Source organism: Heterocephalus glaber, unplaced genomic scaffold (genome assembly GCF_053883595.1).
Source record: "Heterocephalus glaber isolate CG9 unplaced genomic scaffold, H.glaber_assembly_v1.0 deba00001564, whole genome shotgun sequence".
NCBI lineage: Eukaryota > Metazoa > Chordata > Mammalia > Rodentia > Bathyergidae > Heterocephalus > Heterocephalus glaber.
Window position 1 is genome coordinate 115977 of NW_028258351.1, and position 20998 is coordinate 136974.

A 20998-nucleotide genomic window follows, 5' to 3' on the forward strand; every position below is an offset into this window, starting at 1 on the left:
TAAGAATGGCCCGATTGGGCCAGGGATTTAGCTCAGTGGTGCCGACGCCTGCCCCGCAAGCGCAAGGTCCAGAGTTGGATCCTCGGTACCAAAAAAAAAAAAAAAAGAATGACCTGATTTCCTACCACATTCATACAGAGTTCTCCCTAAAATAACACACTATGGGTAAAGCTTTTAGTTTAAAAAAGAACTGCAGCGGGCATGGTGGCATGCACCTATAATCTCAGCACTCAGGAGATCGGAGGCAGGAGGATCATCAGTTTGAAGCTAGCATGGGATATATAGCAAATTCTAGGCCTCCATGGACTACACAGTGAGACCCTGTCTCAAAAAAAAAGGAAAGGAAAAGAGTTACACATACTATCCTTAAGGATAGATATTATTGTCTTCATTTCACATATTTAGAAACAAAGACTCCTCCCCATTTTTTTCTTTCCTAAATTAGGCCCATCTGATCCATATCAGAATAGACCACCAATGAAGCCTCTCTTCTCCCTACCTAGTTGGTATTTTATATTTTACCTAGGCTCTCCTGACTACAAGAATTTAGAAACCAGAAGAGGAGACTCTACTGCCTCTCTTGTGCCTCTGTTGGTCCCAGGGGGAGATGCTTTTGAATGAAATAGTTTTACAAAGAATAATAGACCTGGGTTTCTCTCCTCTATCCCACTTTGATTATAGATGAAGGGGCTATGAATTACAAAGATTCCAGTTATAAAGCAGAAATGATCAGATTGGATAAAAACATAAGATTCAACTATCTGTTCTCTGCAAGGGTAAAGAACCCCACTTTAAATATGAAGGAAATCAATGGGAAAAGATATATGAATGCAAATAGTAACCAAAAGGAAGCTGATAGTGGCTATATTAATAGCAGACAGGGTATAGTGATGCATGCCTGTAATCCCAGACTTGGGAGGCTGAGGCAGAAGGATTGCTGGGAGTTCGAGGCCAGCCTGGGCTGCATAATGAATTGAAGGCCAGCCTGAGCTACAGAGTAAGACCCTGTTTCAACAAAAAACAAAAAATTAAAAAAAGAAAAAAAAAAGCAGACAAAGGAGACTTCAGAACAAGGAATAATACAGGGATAAATGGGGGTATTTTGTAACAAAAGCATCAAGTCATTAAGAGCATCGTGAATGTAAATGTTATGTATTTAATGAAAGAAATTCTAAAATTGTTGGACATGAAAGGAGAAATAGGCAAATCTACAATTATCATTGAAGATATCAATAGTTTTCTCTGAGCAAGTGATAAAACATGCAGACAGAAAATCAGTAAATAAATTGACGACTTGAACATCATCATTAATCAATTTGATCTTGTTAACATTTGAAGAACACTCCACCCAAGAACAGAATGCATAGTCTTTTCAAATTCACTCAGGACATTGAGTGAACTAGACTATTTCCAGACTATAAAACAAGTCCTCATGATTAGCATTGGCAGAAGAAAACAGCGCACTGAAGATAAACCAATTGGGATGATCCATTCTGAAGCCATGTTAACAAAAACTTATGTATAGCTTTAATGCAATCCCATCACAATACCAACAGTGTTCTACACAGAACTAGAAAAAAAATCCTAAAATTTACATAGACCCAGAAAAGACTTGTAATACCTAAAGCAATCCTGGGCAACAAGAGCAAAGCAAGAAGCATCACAATCCCAGATCTCAAAGTGTATTACCAAGTTTCAGTAATAAAAACAACATGGAACTGGCACAAAAACAGACATATGGATGAACAGAACAGAGAATGTAGAAACAACCCCAGGCACACTCCAACATCTGATCTTTGATGAAGTGACCAAAAACAAATGTTGCTAGGAAAACTGGTCATCCACATACAGAAGACTGAATCTAGACCCATATTTCCCACCACGCATTAAAATAAAATCAAAATGGATCAAAGACCTACATACAATATTAAAACAGAAATGATCTGCTGGAAGATAAAATAGATAAAACTCTTGAAGACATAGGCATAGGCAAAGACTTCCTGATCAGAATCCTAGTTGCACAAGAAATAACACAAAGAATCAACAAATGGGATTATATCATATTAGAAAGCCTCTGTCCAGAAAAGGAAACAACCAACAGAGTGAAGAGACAACCTACATAATGAGAAAATATTTTACCATCTACTCCTTGGACATATACAAAGAACTCAAAAAATTAGACTCCCCAAAATAAAAGACCCAATAAAAAATGGACAATTGAAATTAATGTACTTCGCAGAAGAAAAGTACAAATGGCCAATAAACACATGAAAAAATGTTGACCATCACAATGCAAATTAAAACAACACTAAGATTTCTTCTTATTCCAGAAAGAATGACTATCAATAAAAGCTCAAATAGCAATAAATGCTGGCAAGCTACAAGGCAAAAAGAAACCTTTCTGCATTGTTGGTGGGAATGTAACTAGTGCAAACACTATGGAAATCAGTATGGATATTCCTCAAGAAACTAAAATCATAAATTCCATTTTACCCATCTATTCCCCTGCTAGGAATCTTCCTGAAAGAGTTAAAGTTATCACATTATAGTGATACACGCAATACCCATGTTTATAGCAGCACAAGCGCAACTCATAATAGCTAAATCTTGGAAGTGGCCTATATGTCCATCAGCAGATGAATGGGTAAAGAAAATCTGGTATTTATACACAATGGTGTACAACTTGCCATAAAGAAGGATAAACTTGTGTCATTTATAGGAAAATGGATGCACCTTGAGACCTTAATGCTTAGTGGAAGAAATCAGACACAGAAGCTTAAATATCACATGCTTTCTCTTGTATGAGAAGCATAAAATATAAAAAGCAAAATAAAAGATAGATAACAGGAAACAATAAGATAGAGCTTTTGCAAGTGGGAAGGAGATCTAGAGATGGAGGGAGGAGGAAATGAGAGGGAAAGGGGAAATAAGAATTAAGATGCAGTATGTACATATCATGTGCTAATCTCCAAGGTGAATGTATTATGTATTGTAAACATGTACTGTACTAATTTTTTTTTCTTTTTTTGGTGCCGGGGATCGAACTTGGGTCCTTGTGCTTTCGAGGCAGGCAGTGGAACAACTGAGCTAAATCCCTGGCCCCTGTACTGTACTAATTTAAAAGGCAAACTTTAGAGGAATTGGATGAAAAGACACGATCCAACTATATGCTGTCCATAGTAAACAAACTTTGGATTCAGAGACACAAAGAGGTTGAAATTGAATGAATGGGGAAAGGATGTACTAAGCAACCAATAAGGAGAAAGCTGGAATGGCTCTACTAATAGAATAGAATTGAAAGGTCTGCTAGGCCCAGCTTGCACAGTTGTCTGGGGCAGCAAAAATGGCAGTGGAGAGGGAGCCTCTTCCTTTTTTTTTTTTTTTTCTGGAAGAGCTGCAGGACGGAGAGGACCTGTTCACTGGCACTGTCTCCATCCTGGAGTCAAGTCCTCTCCAGCACCAGCTAGTCTTCCTACAGAGGGTATTAATGCAAACTCCAGTGGCCCCAAAACTGTCAGAAGTTATACTAGATGATGACAGAAAAGATCTTTTTGCAGGAGCCACAGAAGAAGTTTCTTTGGACAGCCCAGAAAGGGACCCTGTCCTCACAGCCTTCTCATGCAGTCACCCCTGTCACCCCTACCATGCTCATTGCTCCTAGGGTTGAATCAAAGAGTATGTCAGCTCCTGAGATCTTTGACAGACCCAGGGAAGAGATTGAAGAAGAAGGAAATGGAGATATTTTTGATATAGCAATTGGTGTGTCTGATCCAGGGAAATTTGGTGATGGCATAAAGGCTTATGTGACATATAGAATAACAACAAAGACTTCTCTTTCCATGTTCAGTAAGAGTAAATTTTCAGTTAAATTCAGTGACTTTCTTGGTTTGCACAGGAGACTGTTGGTTATATTGTGCCATCAGCTCCAGAAAAGAGTTTAGGAAGTAAGACCAAGGTCAAAGTAGTAGAGAAGATTCACATTCACTGACTTTGTAGAAAAACGAAGAGCAGTGCTTGAAAGGTATCTTCAAAGAACAGTGAAACATCCACCTTTACTACAAGATTCTGATTTAAGGCAATTCTTGGAAAATTCAGAGCTGCCTAGAGCAGTTAATACACAGGCTCCAAGTGGAGCAGGAATATCAAGAATGACAGTCAAGATGAATGAATCAGATGCATGGTCTGAAGAAAAGCAGTGGCAATTTGAGACTCTTGACCACCAATTTAGGAAACTTCTTGCCAGGATCGAAGCCTTGGTCTGTCATAGAAAAGAACTTTCAGCCAATACAGGTGCCTTTGCTAAAAGCACTGCCATGTTAGGTAATTCTGAGGAGCATGATGCCTTATCTAGAGCTGTGTCTCAGCTTGCAGAAGTTCAAGAGAAAATAGACCAGTTACATCAAGAACAAGCTTTTGCTGACTTTTATATGTTTTCAGAACTACTTAGTGACTACATTGGTCTTATTTCTGCAGTGAAGTGCTGGCAAAATGGGAAGAAGATGCTCACATTGCTCTGCAAAAAATGTGAAACTGAGGCAAAAATGAGGGCCACTAACAACCCAGATAAAATACAGCAAGCTAAAAATGAAATAAGACAGTGGAAGGCAAAAGCGCCACAGGGAGAAGGAGATTTTGAATGGATCTCTAAAACAATTCAAAAAGAAGTGGGAAGATTTGAGAAAGAACAAGTGAAGGATTTTGAAATTGTTATCATCAAGTACTCAGAATCATTAGTACAAACACAGCAACAGCTGACAAAATACTAGGAGGCTTTCCTACCTGAAGCCTAAGCCATTGCCTAGCAATAAGATCATTCCACTTAAGACGACATTGGATGTTTGTTCTAGTTATCTTAAACTCCACAATGAAATCATTTAAAACCACCTGAATAAACCACTATTTTTTAAAAAAAAATAGTCCTTAAGACAAAAAGTGTTATAAGAACAAGGAATATCTTACAATGATAAAGAAATAAAAAAGCCAAGTGTGAGCCAGGTGTGCACCTATAATCCCAGCTACTTGGGAGGTTGAGGCAGGAGGATTGCAAGTTCAAGACCAGCCTAAGCAACTTTGCAAGACCTGGTAGCTAAATAAGAAGGCCTAGGGATGTCCCTCAATGGTAGAGAACTGGCCTAGCATGTGAGAGGCCCTGGCTTCAATCTCCAGTACAAAAAAACCAAGCCAGTTGTGATGGTGCATGCTGGTACTCCCAGCTACTTCAGGAGACTGAGGCAGGAGGATCACTTGAGCCTATGAGTTTGAGACCAGCCTGGGCAACATAATGAGATCCCATCACGATAAACAGACAGGCAGGTAGGCAGGTACACAGGCAGGCAGGGCCCATGGAAGGTGTAACATTTCCTAAATTCATGAATGAAAGAGAGGACATTCCTATGGACCTTACAGAAAAAGATTTTAAAGTGTTACAAGGAATTAGAGCGTTGCTGGAGTGGGGGTGCAGCTGTTTCCTTCTGTTACACATCAACTTTTAAGAGGAAAGAACACCAAGAACTAGGGATTCTGTTTAAACCTGCACAGTAGCTGCTGCTCAGAAAATAAGACTCCCAGTTGGTGGTTTATACATCCTTCACGGAAAGTCTGTGCTTATCAGTGACTGTGGTCCGGGCTGAGAAAACAAACAAATTTGCAGATGAAATATGACATCTAGGGCAATGAGGATGAGTTCTGGGAAGTGCAGATAGTCAGAAACAGGGGAGGAAAGAAAGCCAGGTATGGAAAGGCAGCCTGCAAGAGAAGCCCACCAGATAGAGTCCAGTGTCTGGAGGGTTTAGAAAGGGAAGTGAGGCTACCCCTGGATCCCGGCACCCCTTACAGCCCAGGTCCAGCAAACTTGGCATGTTGGGAAAGCATCTGAGGCCCTGCAGGACAGAGCCAGCCCCTCCATGATATGCAGGACACTGGAATGGGCTCCTAACCTTCCTACCCTGCCCACCGGGAAAGGAATCAGAGCACTAGAGAAATTGCACACTGCCTAGCAGCGACTGCGAAAGCACCAGCGGGCCCTTGGGAAAGTTGAAAACAAGGGCATGATTCTGATTAGAGACCCAGATCTGAGCACTGAAAAGGCCGAGGCTCGGGAGTTGCAGATAGGAGCCTGGGCTATGAATGGAGAGAACCTGGGAAGAAAAGTAAGGGCGCCCATCGCTCCTCCCAACACGAAGAGTGCTCTGCCCTAGGGAAATCCTGTTCGATACCCACCACCCACCATGTGGCTCCTGCACAGGACACCACCACCACCCCAACCAGGAGCTGCTGAGCGCTGGAAACCCTAAGGCACCTCTGAGTGTGTGGGCTGGAGGGTGGCACTGGAGAGCGAGAGGGAAGCCCCGGAGAGCAGCGCTCAGCCAGCAGGTGTGGCGCACGCTCATCCCGAACCTTAGAGAGACAAACAGCGGAGGCAGGGTTTATCACGCAGGGAAGGAGCGGAGACCCAGCGGGCCCCGCAGGAAATCAGAGAAAAGCTGAGTCCTGGCCCAAGCACACTCCCCCTCCAGCCTAACTGAAGGGGTCCAATCAGAAGACAGAGGCAACCCACGCCCACAGAAGGAAACTGAGATTAAGCAGAACTCAGCCCGGGCAGGGAGGCGCCCAGCAGTCTCAGAGGGGTGCAGGAGCCGGCTGTGGGCCAACATGGGTGAGGAGGAAAAGCACCTTGCGGACCGAGGTGTTCTGTGGAGCGCAGAACTGCATGAAAGATCCAGACCCAGAAATCCATCCAGAAGTCCCACCACCAAACTTCGTGTTTGTGAATGTAGGGGAAGATCTCTCCAGCTCAGTTCAGACTGCAATATGAGTAAGACTGTGAGGGTGCTTTAATTTTGTGTTCTTGTAACTTGTGGAATTTTTTAGTTGTTGCTTTTTTTCTTCTCTCTTATTCCATTTTCTTCCTTCTTTTCCTTTCCTCCTTTTATCTAGCATATATATGGAAGATGTATGGATATGTGAAAAAGAGACTAAGTATTAATCAGGAGTTTAACATAAATAGTACCTTCCATGGGTAACCTGGAAAAACTGTGTATAGCTACTATCAGCATGTTAACAGGGTCCAACCGTCTTACAACTTCCCTCGACCTCTGATTACACACTCCCACTGCATCCCTCCTACTATTCCCACAAATATTCTCTCAAACCTCCTCTCCACCAGCCCTCTACTCTGGTTATAGAAATAATACTAATAGAGTTTGATCTCCTCTTTCCCTTTCATTTGTTGTTAGTTCTTTTTCCTCCTCCTATTCTTTCTGAACTACTCTCTTCACTTTTATCTTTCTTTTTCCTTTGTTCCACCCACCATATCCCAACCTACCTGTCAGTAGTAGTATATTCCAGCCTTCATGGTCATTGGAAAAGGGTGTAATTGTTAAAACAAGTTTTAATGTACAAAGTAGATGCATGGTTGAATCTGTTGATGTTGATGTAGCTGGTAGGGATTCTCTCCTTGCAGTGCACTGACTTGGCCTAATTCTATTGTGCTGAGTAGATTGAATGGGTATATAATTACCAAAACACAGCCAAAGCCAAGATCACATTGCTGGGAAGCAAACACTAAAGCACTCTCCATACTAGCAACAGAGTCTTTCCACTTTGAGCCTAAACCCTCAGCAGAAAAAAATAATAGAAACATGAGAAAACAAGGCCACAAAATGACTCCAAATATTCCTAACTCCTCCAAAGCTGATTCAGTGGGCACTGATGGGAAGAATGTAAAAAACCAAATGACTAAAATGTATGAAGGGATAAAAGAAGAAACAACAATAACAACAACAAAGAAAAGATCAATAAGATGTTCGGCAAGCTCAAACATGAGGTAACTAAAAAGATAATGAATTTAATTGATAAAATGATCAGCAAGCATAAAGAATACACAAATAAAAAGCTGGGTGAACTAACAAGATTATGCAGAATATGAATGACTGGTTTAATAATTAGAGTCCATGAAAGGTATCAAAGAGGAACCCAGAGTATAAATAATTACACTGAAAGTACAGTGGTGCCTTGGCTTACGAACTTAATTTGTTTTACAATTTGGGCGAAGATAGCTGTGTTTGTTTTTGTGTGGGGAAGATGGCCATGGTCATGTTTGTCAATCGATACAGAGTAAGTGAATGGAAGCAAAATTTTGCCAAATGCTTTTGTGTGAATCAAATTGTTTGCAAACAGAAGCACTCGTGAACGGAGGTATTACTGTATGAGCAGCAGAAATGACCAATGTGAGCCAGGGATTTAGCTCAGTGGTTCTGCCACCTGCCTTGCAAGCACAAGATCCTGAGTTTGATCCCTGATACCAAGGAAAAAAAAAAAGAAATGACCAATGTGGGGAGATACCAAACCAGAAGATTCCACAGAGTTAATGCACAAGACCCTATACTCAGAGATACCTTAAATATCACAAGAGACCATGGTAAATGAATCCAATAGCTTCTAGATGATTCAAAAAAAAGAAAGAATAACAAGAGTTAAAGAAAACATATAAGGCAGCACAGAAGTATTAAAAATTACAGAAATCACAGCAAAACCTTTTCCAAGTAAAGGGAAAGCATTAAATACACAGGTAAGTGAAGTATATAGAAGCCCAAATATCCATAATCTGAAAAAAACTCTACAACACATGACAGTTAAAATCCCAGTGGGCCAGAGATTTAGCTCAGTGGTTCCACCGCCTGCCTCAAAAGCGCAAGGTCCCGAGTTCCATCCCTGGTACCAAAAAAAAATCCCAGAAGTCCAACACAAGGACAGAATTTGAAAAACTGGTTGAGAAAAGGAACAAATAACTTATAAAGGTAAACCTATTATTAGAGCAAATTTCTCAACATGAACCTCAATCACTTAACAGTTTAAGGGTAACTCAGGCAGCCCATTTGTTTACATACTGACTATCCTGAGCATCACTCGGGCAGGTGTCATTTCAACCAATTAATTTGTTTTTTTTTTGAGACAGGGTCTTTCTCTGTAGTCCAGGCTGGCCTCAAACTCATGTAATCCTCCTGCCTGAGCCTCCAGAATGCTGGGATTACTGGCTTGTGCCACGACACCCTGATTCAATTCTTGTATTAAATAAATTTAAGAAATCTGTAGTTTTTATATTTCTTTTTATATTATAAAAATTAATGAAAAAAATATGCAGTTTATGGTCATCTTGTATTTAAATAATTAGACTGGTAAGTGGTTAAAGGCAAGGAGACTTTAGAGTGAAGTTTTTCAGGCCCTAATAGAAAATAACTTTCAACCCAGATTAATACATCTTACAAAGCTATCTTTCAAAATTGATGGAGAAATAAGGACTTTCCCTGATAAAGAACACCTTAAAAAATTCATGACCAAGGCATGCCATGGCTCCCAGCACAGAGGAGACCTTCAGATCGGCGTGCCGTGCCTCCCAGGCAGGAGGAGGCTTCCAGGTAGGCATGCCGCCCCAGCACTGAGGAGGTGAGCTGCACGGGCGCCAGGAACCACCACCCCCCCACCATGTCAAAATGAGAAGACAGGTAAACAAGCCACAGAACCAGATTTCCAGATCACCTACAGCAACCCCAAAGGGAAACGAGATGGAACACTCTGATACTCAACCACCTGGAATCCCTGAACTAGCAACGAAAGAGAATCTGGAAAAAATGAAATCAGAAATAATTTCTCACATAACAACAAATATTGTGCCCATAGTGCAAGACATGATTAATAAATCTAGAGAGGATACAGATAAAAAAATAGAGGAGCTGAGAAACATGATAGAATGCCAATATAGGAAACAAATTGAATCCATAAAACAGATGCAAACAGATTTCCAGGAGATTAAAAACTCCATTGAAAGTCTATGCAGCAGAATGAGCCAATGTGAAGACAGAATTTCAGGTATAGAAGATAACATTGCAATTAGTGACCAGGAAAAGAAAAAAGTTCTTTAAAATTTTAAGGGACCACAAGAAATCAATCCAGCAGCTACTAGATGATGCAAAGAAGAATAACATAACACTAATTGGAGTCAATGAAGAAACAGGAGAGAGTGCAGGTGACATAAAAAAACTGTTTACAGAAGTGATGGCAGAAAACTTCCCAAGCAGGGGAAAAGAATTTGACATACAGATAAGCAAGGCATATAGGACTCCAACTAGCCTTGATCAAAAAAAAATCTACACATAGGCATATAATTGTTAAGATTCCAGAAACCCAACAGAAGAACAAAATTCTACAAGTAGTTAGAGAAAAGAAACAAATCACATACAAAGGAAAGCCCATCAGAATCACAGCAGACTTCTCAATGCAAAAGCTCAAGGCAAGAAGATCTTGAAGTGATGTGTTTCAAGCCCTAGAGGAAAACAACCTCTATCCCAGACTGATGTACCCTGCAAAACTATCTTTCAAAATTGATGGTGAAATAAGATACTTTCATGAAAAAGACCATCTTAGGAACTTCATGAATACCAAACCAGCACTCCAAAAAATTTTAGACAAAATCCTAGGAAAAGACAACAAGGATCACAACCCCAGGAAGCCCAGCAGAATGAATCCACTGGGCATGACAAGAAATTAAAAGCAAATGGGGAGGATCAAACAAAAAGAAAAAGTCATGACAATGGTAACTCAATATGTATCAGTTATAACCATCAATGTTAATGGTCTCAACTCACCAATCAAAAGAAATAGACTGGCAGAATGGGTCAAGAAGCAAGATCCAACAATATGCTGCAAACAAGAAACACACTTAATTCAAAAAGAAAGTCATAGACTGAAAGTTAAAGGGTGGAAAACAATACTCGCTGCGATGGGAACCCCCAAAAAAGCAGGAGTAGCTATCTTCTTTGCAGACCAAGTGGATTTCAAACCCACACTGATTAAGAGAGACAAAGAAGGACACTATATCCTTGTAAAGGGAACAATCCAAGAGGAGGAGATGACAATCATAAATATCTATGCACCAAACACTAGTGCACCCAGCTATATAAAACAAATACTAATGGACATGAAAAACCATATAAGCACTAATACAATAGTAGTGGGGGACCTCAATACCCCATTGTCACAAATAGATAGATCAACTAGACAAAAAATAAGCAATGAAATACTAGAACTCAATCAAACTCTTGAACATATGAACCTAACATGTTTACAGAGTGTTCCACCCCACAAAATCAGAATACACATTCTTTTCAGCTGCCCATGGGTCATTCTCCAAAATAGACCACATACTCGCTCATAGAACATATTTAGGTAAGTGCAAAGGAATTGAAGTTATTATCCCTTGTATATTACCAGACCATAGTGTGATGAAATTGGAGATCAACAGCAAAAGAAACTGCAAAAACTTCACAAACACATGGAAATAGAACAACACACTTCTGAATAACCAATGCATCACAGAGGAAATTAAAGAAGAAATCAGACAGTTCCTTCAATTAAATAACAATGACAATACAACATATCGAAATCTAAGGGACACAATGAAAGCAGTCTTACAAGGGAAATTCATAGCAGTGAATAATCATATTAGGAAAATCAAGTGAGCCCAATTAAACAACCTGATGCTGAACCTCAAGCTTCTAGAATGAGAAGACCAGAACAAACCCAAAGCTCATACAAGGGAGGAAATTATAAAGATCAGGGCAGAAATCAATGCAATGGAGACTAAGAAAACAATACAAAAAAATCAATGAAGCCAGGACTTGGTTCTTTGAAAGAATCAACAAAATTGACAACCCCTTAGCCAATCTTATCAGAAAAAGGAACAAAAAGGCCCAAATCCATGCAATTAGGAATGAAAAGGGTGAAATTACAACAGACCCAGCAAAAATCCAGAGGATCATCAATACCTACTTTGAGAACCTATATGCATGCCACTAAGGTGGAAAACACAGAAGAAATGGATGGACTCCTAGACACATATGAATTACCAAAGTTGAATAAAGAACACCTAAAAATTCTAAACAACCCAATATCAATAAATGAAATTGAAAACATAATTAAAAACTTAGCAACCAAGAAAAGCCCGGGTCCTGATGGCTTTACCGTTGAATTCTATAGGACATTTAGAGAGGAACTACTGCCACTACTGTTTAAATTCTTCAGTGAAATTGAAAGGGAAGCAATACTCCCAAATTCATTCCTGGAAGCAAGCATCACCTTGATCCCCAAAGCAGAGAAAGACCCAACCGAAAAAGAGAACTATAGGCCAATCTCACTAATGAACATAGATGCAAAAATCCTTAATAAGATACTGGCAAACAGAATGCAGAAGATCATCAAGAAGGTCATACACCCTGACCAAGTGGGGTTCATCCCAGGGATCCAGGCATGGTTCAACATATGCAAATCAATCAATGTAATACATTATATCAATAGAGCCAAGAACAAAGACCATATGATCATCTCAATTGATGCAGAAAAAGCATTTGACAAAATCCAACATGCATTTATGATAAAAACCCTACAAAAAATCAGAATAGACCGTCTCTACCTCAATCTGATAAAAGCCATCTATGAAAAACCAACAGCCAATATCATACTAAATGGTCAAAAACTGAAATCCTTCACACTAAAATCAGGAAGAAGACAAGGATGTCCACTGTTCAATATAGTTTTGGAAACATTAGCCACAGCAATTAGACAAGAGAAAGAAATAGAAAGAATAAAGATAGGAAATGAAGAAGTCAAATTGTCATTATTTGCAGATGACATGATACTCTACAAAGACAACCCTAAGAGCTCCACCAAAAGTCTTCTAGACTTAATAGCCAAATTCAATAAACTAGCTGGATACAAGGTCAACACACAAAAATCAATAGCTTTCCTCTACATGAACAACCAAGTCACTAAGAGAGAAATAGGGCAGACAATTCCTTTCACAATAGCATCCAAAACACTGAAATACCTAGGAATCAACCAAACAAAAGAAATCAAAGACCTCTTCTCTAAAAACTATAGCACTTTGAAAAAAGATATTGAAGGGGATATCAGAAAATGGAAAGACATCCCTTGCTCCTGGGTAGGAAGGATCAACATAGTGAAAATGGCTGTACTTCCAAAATTGCTATATAGATTCATTGCAACCCCAATTGAAATCCCAGCAGCATACTTCATAGACCTTAAGAAAACAATCCAAAAATTCATTTGGAACAAGAAGAGACCCAGAATAGCAAAAGCAATTCTAGGTAACAGAGACATGGCAGGGGGTATTACAACCCCCAGCTTGAAAGTATACTACAAAGCTACTGTGACAAAAACAGCATGGTACTGGCAAAGAAGCAGACCTGAAGACCAGTGAAACAGATTAGAAGATGCAGAAACAACTCCAGACACACTCAGCCACCTCATCTTTGACAAAGGAGCCAAACACCCTTGCTGGAGGAAAGATAGCCTCTTTAATAAATGGTGCTTGAGAAATTGGGTTTCAACTTGCCAAAGATTAAAACTAGCTATATCGCTCACCATACACTAAACTAAAATTGAAATGGATTAAAGATCTAAATATAAAAACAGAAGCACTGAACTGGCTGGAACAGAGATTAGGTAGAACTCTTCAAGACATTGGTGTAGGGAAAGACTTTATGAACAAAACCTCAGTTGCCCATGAACTAGCACAAACAATCAACAAGTGGGATCTCTTTTTACTAAAAAGCTTCTGCACAGCAAGAGAAACCACCAGCAGTGTGAAGAGACAACCCACAATGTGGGAAAAATTTTCACCAGTGGTCCCTCAGACAAAGGTCTACTATCTTAAATCTATAAAGAACTTAAAAAAATCAGACCTCCCAAATACAAAGACCCAATCCAAAAATGGGCATCTGAAATGAACAGACATTCCTCACACAAAGAAGTAGACATGGCAAATAAACATATGAAAAAATGTTCAACATCATTGGTCATTCAAGAGATGCAAATGAAAACAGTGCTGAGATTCCACCTCAGTCCAGAAAGAATGGCTGCTATCATGAAATCAACCAACAACAAATGCTGGCGGGGCTGTGGGGAAAGAGGAACCCTGCTCCACTGCTGGTGGGAGTGTAGACTGGTGCAAGCACTGTGGAAATCAGTATGGAGATACCTCAAAGAACTAGGACTGGAAGTCCCATTTGACCCAGCTATTCCCCTGCTGGGCATCTTCCCCAAAGAATTAAAAGAATCATACCACAGTGATATATGTGCACCCATATTCATAGCACCACAGTTTGTAATAGCTAAAACTTGGAAACAGCCCAAATTCCCATCAGCTGGAGACCAGATTAAGAAAATGTGGTTTTTTAATAAAATGGAGTACTACTCAGCCATCAAAAATGAGAAATTAGAGACATTTATTGCTAAATGGATGCACATTGAAGCGATACTCTTAAGTGAAATAAATGGGACACACATGTGTAAATATTGAATAGTTTCTCTAGTGTGAGAAACTGAAAGTGTAAATAAGGACTAAAAGGTATAATAGATAATGTGAAATAGGAAGCAAAGGGGCAAAGGGGAGGGGGATGTGGGAGGGGTAGGGGAAAGGAAAGAAGGGAATGAAATTAATATGAGAAAATGAAAAAATGGAAACAAAGTCCTTGTAAATAGGGAGGGGTGGAGGGGTTGAAGGGAGGACAGGGAAGGGGGAAAAAAATAAGAACCAAGAGAGTATGCATATCTCCAATGATGAATGTCATTATATTGTACACCTAAAATGTACCAATAAAAGGATTAAAAAAAAATTCATGACCACCAAACCAACACTGCAAAAACTACTCAAGGATATTCTAGACAGAGACAATGAGGCCAACAACACCAAAGAGCCCAGTGTACTGAATACACCAAGCAGAGGAAGCAGTTAAGCCAAAGGAAAAATAAAGGAATCAGCCACAGAAAAATAACACAATGACAATATATTTTAGTAATAACTATCAATGTAAATGAACTCAACTCCTTAACTAAAAGACACACATTGGCAATTGGATCAAAAACCAAAATCCAGGGCCAGGGATTTAGCTCAGTGGCACTGCGCCTGCCTCGCAAGCACAAAGTTGTGAGTTCGATCCCTGGTATCAAAAAACCCCCCAAAATCCAACTGTATGGTGTATACAAGAGACACACGAAATCCATAAGCAAGATCATAGACTAAAAAGAAAGGGATGGAAAACATTATTGTATGAAATAGAACCCAAAAGCTAGCAGAAGTAATTATCCTGTTTCCAGCCAAAACTGATCAGAAGAGAAAGACAGTCACTACATACTGGTAAAGGGAACAATTCAATAGCATGAAATAGCCGTTGTAAGTATATAGACCAAAACAACTTTGTAAACAAGCCCAACTTTGTAAAACAAATCTTATGGACAGAAAAGATCAGATAAACATCAACACAATCATAGTGGGGGACTTTAATACCCCACTATCACAAATAGATCAACTAAACAAAACTGATACGGAAAAGTTTTAGATAATAGATTGAATATTAAGGTAGTTGTAGAAGCAAAATAAGTAATGTGCTTTTTTAGGATTTGCTTTTCCTGTAACTCCTTGTTTAAGGTGAGGATTATCTGACTCTAACCAGTAACTTCATTAACCTAACAAAGTTACCATGCCAGGGTGAACTTACAATGTATATGGCCTATCTTGTGTCTGTGACTTGTAAATAGGAACTGGAATTGTATTTACATATCAAAGACCACTAGGGATGAGATAATGGCTAAAAAGGATATAAAAAGGAAAATGCTGAACAAAGCGGGCGCGGATATTGACCAGACTGGTTTCTGGCATTCCCGTCTGCTCCGCTCGCGAGAAGAAATTTTATTATTTTATCCGAATTCTGTGTCTCTGTGTATTTCTTTCCGAGATTTCTGCAACAAAACCATTAACAAAGAAATATCACTGTTGGCCACAGCCAGCACTCCCGCGACCCGGACCGCGCGCCCACTCGCCCCTGCCGTAGGCTCCGCCACTATGGAGGACGTGAACGAATACAGCAATATAGAGGAGTTCGCCAAGGGGTCCAAGATCAACGCGAGCAAGAACCAGCAGGATGATGGTAAAATGTTTATTGGAGTCTTGAGCTGGGATACAAACAAGAAGGATCTGATGGAATGTTTGTCTCAATTCGGGGAAGTTGTAGACCGAACAATTAAAACAGACCCAGTCACTGGAACATCAAGAGGGTTTGGATTTGTGCTTTTCAAAGATGCTGCTAGCGTTGATAAGGTTTTGGAACTAAAAGAACGCAAACTGCGACCGGGGATTTAGCTCAGTGGTTCCACCGCCTGCCTCGCAAGCAGAAGGACCCAAGTTCGATCCCCAGTACCAAAACAAAACAAAACCGAACACAAACTGGATGGGAAATTGATAGACCCCAGAGGGCCAAAGCTTTAAAAGGGGTAGAATCCCTTAATAGGGTTTTGTGGGTGGATTGAACCTAGATACTTCTGAAGAACAAAGTAAAGAATATTTTGGAGCCTTTGGAGAGACTGAAAATATTGAACTTCCCATGTACAAAAACAAGTGAAAGGAGAGGATTTTGTTTTATCACGTACACAGATGAAGAGCCAGTCAAGAAACTGTTAGAAAGCAAATACCACCAAATTGGTTCTGCAAAGTGTGAAATCAGAGTTGCACAACCCAAAGAGGTATATTGGCAGCAACGGCAACAACAAAAAGGAAGAAGAGGTGCTGCAGCTGGTGGGCAAGGTGGTACTAGGGGTCGTGGCCAAGGTCAGGGCCAAAACTGGAACCAAGGATTTAATAACTATTATGATCAAGGGTATGGAAATTACGATAGTGCCTATGGTGGTGATCAAAACTATACTGGCTATGGCGGATATGATTACACTGGGTATAACTATGGGAACTATGGATATGGACAGGGATATGCAGACTACAGTGGTCAACAGAACACTTACGGCAAGGCATCTCGAGGGGGTGGCAATCACCAAATAATTACCAGCCATACTAAAGAGGAAGACATTGGAGAAAACAGGAGATGATAAAGAAATCTTTCAGGACAACATTGAAGATTGGTCTTCTGTTGCTCTAATGATTATTTTGTAAAAGACTTTCTCGTGTACAAGACACAACTGTGTCCAACTGTATATAGCTGCCAATTAGATTTATTTGTTTTTACTTTGTCCTTTGCTGTGTGTTATGACTCAGTGTGGATTTGTGTTAATACAAATTTGATTTGTATGACTTCATGTTAAACCTCAAATAAATGCTTCCTTATGTGATTAAAAAAAAAAGAAATATCAGAGTTGAACCATAACTTTTTTTTTTAATTGAGACAGTGTCTCACTGTGTAGTTCAGGCTGGGTTCGAACTCACTGTGTAGCTCAGGCTGGCCTTGACCTCACAGTGATCCTCCTGCCTCAACCTCCCAAGTGCTGGGAATGCAGGTGTGCACCACCACACCCAGCTTGTACCATACCTTTGAACAAATGGACCTAATAGATATCTATAGTGTTCTATCCAACAACAGAAAACATTTTTGGGGGGCGGAGGGTACCAGGGATTGAACTCAGAAAACATGATTTTCTCAGAAGTACACAGAACATTCTCCAAAGTAGACCACATGCAAGATCTTAATGCATGCTTATATAAATACAAAAGAATCAAAATAATCTTATGCATATTATCAGATCATAGCAAAATGAAACTAGAAATCAAAGGAAAAGAAACTATGCAGGCTGGGCCAGGGATTTAGCTCAGTGGTTCCAGTGCCTGCCTCTCAAGCGCAAGGTCCGAGTTTGATCCCTGGTACCAAAAAAAAGAGAAACTATGCAGGGCCGGGGATTTAGCTCAGTGGTTTTGCCACCTGCTGCACAAGTGCAAGGATCCGAGTTTGATCCCCGGAACCAAAAAAAAAAAAAAAAAAATAGAAACTATGCAAACGCAATAGGTTAAATAATACACTATTGAGTAATCAAAGGGTCACAGAAGAAATCAAAGAAGAAATTAAAAAGTGCTAGAAACAAATGATAATGGCTGTACAACACACCAGAACCATGAGATACAATGAAAGCAGGCCTAAGAGGGAAGTGTCCAGTAGTGAATGTCCACATTAGAAATAAAGAGCATTCTCAAGTAAAAACCTAATAATGCACCTCAAGGTCCTAGTAAAGCGAGAATAATCCAAATCCAAAATTGGTAGAAGGAAAGATATTATTATAAGATTACAGTGAAAATTAAATTGAAACTAAAAAAAAAATACAAAGAATCAATGAATTGAAAAATTGGTTCTTTGAAAGGATTCAAAACAGTCAAACCTGGACTGGGGATGTAGTTCAGTGGCACTGCACGTTCCTGGCAAGCTCAAGGTCCTGAGTTCAATTCCCAGTATTGGGAGGGGGAAGGGAAACATATCTTAGCCAAAGAGAGAAAGAAAAGACCCATATGAATGCAATAGAAATAGAAAGGTGAACTTACAAGGCACTGCTAAAATCAAGAGGATTATAGTTAATTACAACAATAAATTACAGAATCTAGAAGAAATGGATAGATTCCTAGACACAAATGAATTAATAAGCCTGAACCTAGAAAATATAAAACCCTGGAAATGCCAGTGGTAGGCAATGAAATGGAGGCAGTTTTTTAAATCTTCCTACTAAGAAAAGCCCAAAACTCAATGGGAATGGGTTCACCATGAAATTTTACAAGAAGTTCACAAAAGAAATAATGCCAATATTTTATCAACCCTCCCACCATATAGAAAAGGAAGAAGTAACACTTCCAAACACATTCCTGGAAGCTAGCATGACCCAATACCAACACCAGACAAGGACTTAACAAAAAAGAAAACTACAAATTGCTTAATGAACAGAAATGCAAAAATCAACAAGATACTTGAAAACAGAATATAATAAATCATGAAATGACCATATGACATGACCAAGTTAGTTCCATCCCAAGAATGTGAGAGTGGTTTAACATACCTAAATCAACAAATGAATATACCACATAAACAGAAATAAGGATAAAAAGCACATGATTATCTCAGTAGATGCAGGAAAAGCCTTTGACAAAATCCAGCATCCATACATGATAAAAACCTTGACAAAAACTTGTAAGGACAACCTTATCTTAAACTGATAAAAGCCAAACCCACTGCCAACATCATATAAATAGAGAAAAACTGAAAGCATTCTCATGAAAATCAGGAATGTGACAAGGATGTCTACTCTCACCACTCCTGTTCAAAGTAGTACTAGCAACTTTAGCCAGAGTAATTAGGCAAGAGAAAGAAATGAAAAGGTTGGAATAGGAAAGAAAGAAGTCAAAATATCCTCATTTTCACATGACATCATCCTTTGCATAGTGAATCCAAAACACTCCTCCAGAAGCTTTTAGAGCTAATAAACTCAAGAAAGTGGCAGGATACCAAATAAATATACAAAACTCAATAGTATTTTTTACACAAGAATGAACTCACCGAGAAAGAAATCAGGAAAACAATCACATTCAAAATAGCCTCAAAAAAATTAAATAGCTCAAAATTAACCTAGCCAAGGAAGTGAAAGATCTCTGTAATAAAAACTATATGTCTCTGAAAAAAAAAAGAGATTAAAGAGGACATTAGAAAATGGAAAATCTGGGCTGGGGATATAGCACAGTGGTGTCACACCTGCCTGGCAAGCGCAAGGTTCTGAGTTCGATCCCTGGTTCCGCAAAAAAGAAAGGAAAATGGAAAATCATCATCTGTTCTTTGGTAAGTAGAACATCATCAAAATGGCTCTATTGCCAAAAATGATGTATAGATTTAATGCAGTCTCCTTCAAAATACCATCAGCCTTTTTTACAGAACTAGAAAAAATTCTAAAATTCATATGGAAACAAAAGAGACCCCAAACATCAAAGCAATCCTGGGCCATGAGAGCAAGGCAGGAAGCATTAGAATCTCCCTCTTTTGCTACAAACCCATAGTAGTAAAAAACATCATGGTTCTGGCACAGGAACAACTATATTGACTAATGAATAGAATAAAGGATGCAGATACAACTCCATGCACCTTCAGCCAGCTGATTTTTGATAAAGGGACCCCTAATGTATGCTGGAGAAAAGAGAGACCCTTTAACAAATAGTGCTGGGAAAACTGGTTATCCACACAACAGAAGGGTGAACCTTGACCCATATCTCTCATGTTGTACTAACATCAAATCAAAATAGATCAAAGACTTGTATATAAAAATAGAAACACTAAATCTACCAAGAAAAAATGGTAAAACTCTTGAAAACATAGGCATAGGCAAAGACTTCCTGAACAGAACCCCAGTTGATCAGGAAATAATATCAAGAATCAGTAAGTAGGATCATATTAAATTAAAAACTTCTGTGGGCTGGGGATTTAGCTCAGTGGTTCCAGTGCCTGCCTTGCAAGCACAAAGTCCCAAGTTGGATCCCCGGTACCAAAAAATAAAAAATAAAAATAAAATCTTCTGCACTGCAAATGGAACAACCAACAGAATGAAGAGACAACCTACAGGTGGGAAAAAAATTTACCAACTACTTCTCAGACAGAGGACTAATATGTAGAATACATAAAGAACTTAAAAAAATTAGACCACCAAAAATAAAACTCAGTTTAAAAATAGGCAATTAAAATGAATAGACATTTCACAGAAGAAATACAAACGGCCAACAAATATGTAAAAAAAAAAAGTTCAGCATCTTTGACCATTAAAGAAATGCAAGTCAAAAAACACACTGAGATTCTACCTTACTGCAATAAGAATGGCCATTATCAAGGACTCAAAAACAACAAATGCCAGTGAAGTTGTGGGGAAAAGGGAACACTTCTATACTGTTGGTGAGAATATAAATTAGTATATCCTCTTTGGAAATTAGTGTGGAGATTCCTAAAAAATAAAAATATAAATTCATTCAACCCTGCCAAACCTCTCCTGAGTATCTTCCCAGAAGAACTGAAGTCATCCTACTACAGTGATCCATGCATACCCATGTTTATAGCAGCACAACTCCCAACAGTTAAATTATGAAAGCAGCCTATATGCCCATCAACAGATGAATGCATAAAGAAAATGT

General features: G+C 39.2%; 2 pseudogenes across 1 annotated transcript; both read left to right on the forward strand.

Moving 5' to 3' along the window:
* The first annotated feature begins 3595 nt into the window (after nucleotides 1-3595).
* LOC101713592 (sorting nexin-2 pseudogene) lies at nucleotides 3596-14410 on the forward strand (annotated as a pseudogene). The gene has a single exon (XR_015443130.1). The product of XR_015443130.1 is annotated as a sorting nexin-2 pseudogene (transcript).
* Nucleotides 14411-14496: 86 nt separating this feature from the next.
* LOC101713947 (heterogeneous nuclear ribonucleoprotein D-like) lies at nucleotides 14497-17159 on the forward strand (annotated as a pseudogene).
* The last annotated feature ends 3839 nt before the right edge of the window (nucleotides 17160-20998 follow it).